Genomic DNA, 2449 nt, shown 5'->3' with positions numbered 1-2449 from the left:
ACAAACCCTAAGGGTTGAGAATTTGGCTAGTTTAACTAGTTGGCCAATAAACGCGGCTCAAATGCTGAAGCCAATAGTTCATATTTATTTAAGTGACAATGTGATAGTGATAAGTGACAAGTGATAAGTATTTTGTGTAATTACATAATTCTTTTAATTTATTTAAGGACGATTTTTGCTTTTCTTATGGGTATATGAGAGTCAGGCTGCAAATATAGAGGTAGAATGATTCTTTAGTTTTATTTTAAAATCTTCAAAGTAATTGCCGTTAAAAATAATTCAAAACAATGTATAAAACGTTCATATTAATGAATTATCGTTCTCAATGAGACAATATGTTATCATGAAGTAAAATGGTTTTCTTTCCTAGTATTTTACTGAACAGAGTGGGCAAACAATTATCAATACACCGATTAACGATAACTGTCTTCTGTATATCTAATTAAGTTACATAACTTTCTTTATTGCTTGCTATATTGTCATTGTCCTAGCGGTGTCCTTATCTTCATGACGACTTTCTTGGCTAGCAGAGAACATAAAACAATGGTATGTAAGTTTAATCGCCAGTAAGAATTTTACTAATAAATTGATGGCCTTCAGCATTCAACATTTACAGTTTGTCCATTTGTAAATCAGTCAGTTGATTAACAATTTTTTTTTTCGAATGTAAATGCAATATTCTATCAACATACATGATTTTTTCATCACTGAACCAATATTTAAAAGCTTAACAGTGGTTAAAAAAAGGATAACTCGAGTGTAAATTAGCAAACATGTGTTTAAACATTTGGTGAATTATCTCTCAAGAACTATTAACCCGATATCGCAAAAGATTGGTATGGATAGAAAAGAGATTTTCTTTTAAGTTACCTGTTACATAGATGTGGCTATTACATAGAATGACTTCGTTTTTCTCATAGCACAACACGTTTCTTGACAATTGGGGTAACTATGTTAAATAAGTTACTATATTAAAATAAAAAAAAGTAGATTTAAAAAGTGTTATTTTATTTGCAAACCATTAAAGATATATTTTTAGCAAATACATGTTGGACGAATTAGAAAGGTCTCTCTGAAGAGTCCAACAGTAGTCTCATAACAGTATCCAGGGACACTCTATTTTCCTTGGCATATTTTCTCTACCCCTTTAATGTCCAGGAAAATTCACCCACCTTACTCTTCACTCACAACTCCCAAGTTTTCCCAAAAGTAATCAAGATGGACATGAAGAAAATGTACACTTAGACTTATTAGGTAACTTAAATTTTGAAATATTTTTAGCATGTATTTAACGATTTACTCATAGTTAAGTTATTTATGATTGTCTTACAAGCAATCGAGCCTTTTTTAAAGGATTCGTCATGGTGGTGATGAATTGTGGATCAGTAATAAGCCGTCTATTGTCTGATCCGACAAAACACCTCCTTTTACTCTTGCTTCAGAGAGGTTTAAAAACTTTAAAACTGTGTATTTGAGGTAATCTCCCTCGTCTGGATGTAATTTTACCAATTGTTTCATTAATTTACGGGCATATAAAAATATATTTAGGAGGTACCAATGATTCTACTAGGAGGTTCTCCTTGCCAACTTCAAGCTCCCTTGGAGGTAAAATCAATTTTGGCCCAGTGATGTGCTCCGACCTTGTTATTCCATAGATGCAAAATTCAAGGACATTTGATCAGGTTATTGCCTGAGCATGCACAAAATTTTAAAATCCCTCTACACCTGCCAACCACTGTCTTCATATTTTAATTTGCGAAAGAACAATTCCAAGTTCTTGTAAGTTTTTTTAAGGCATGGAATGATCCCAGAGAAACATGATATATTGTTTTCTTTTAGTTCAAGGATGTCAAGAAAACGAAAGTCTACTGGCAACGAATGTGTCAAACCAATCATGAGAGAAATCGAGTTCTCAATTCTGTCAAAACTGGACATTTCACGGAATATCGAACTTCACAGCGAGAACATAATGGGGAAACCTCCATATGAAGATATGAATGTATAGATTCGCAGTCTTCTAGCATATGCTGATTTATGATGATCTTGTAGGATGTGGATTTGAAGAGGATAATGTGGAAAATATCATCCTTACGCAGGAGCTATGCTAATCTTTTCTGTATCCAGTTTTAGTATATGTACAATTGAAGCGAGTGCAATTTGTACTTAAATTGAAGTCTTGGTTGTCCCAGTTATATTATTCAAAGGTATTCCTAGATAACAAAATACTGCAGTACAAATTAATATATACATTATTTGTATCTGCGGAATTAAATTATGGGGTACCTCTAGTAAATATTATATAGCCATCATTCAACGATTACAAAATGGTGTTGTGTGCTACAGTCGAGTCTCAATAAAGTAATAAAGCGTGATATACCTCTTGAATAATAATCAGTATAAATCAAAGTGTTAGTATTAAGTATTTATAAAGAGTGTCAGTGTACCCCAA

General features: G+C 32.5%; 1 non-coding gene across 1 annotated transcript; it reads right to left on the bottom strand.

Moving 5' to 3' along the window:
* Window positions 1-2052: 2052 nt before the first annotated feature.
* Window positions 2053-2154, bottom strand: LOC143192084 (U6 spliceosomal RNA). Its single transcript, XR_013004709.1, has one exon. It is a non-coding gene; the product is annotated as a U6 spliceosomal RNA (small nuclear RNA).
* Between the last annotated feature and the right edge of the window lie 295 nt (window positions 2155-2449).

This window comes from Rhynchophorus ferrugineus, unplaced genomic scaffold (genome assembly GCF_030347505.1).
Source record: "Rhynchophorus ferrugineus isolate W39M unplaced genomic scaffold, kcgeb_rfMv2 rfM2, whole genome shotgun sequence".
NCBI lineage: Eukaryota > Metazoa > Arthropoda > Insecta > Coleoptera > Curculionidae > Rhynchophorus > Rhynchophorus ferrugineus.
This window is presented reverse-complemented; position numbering and strand designations above follow the sequence as displayed.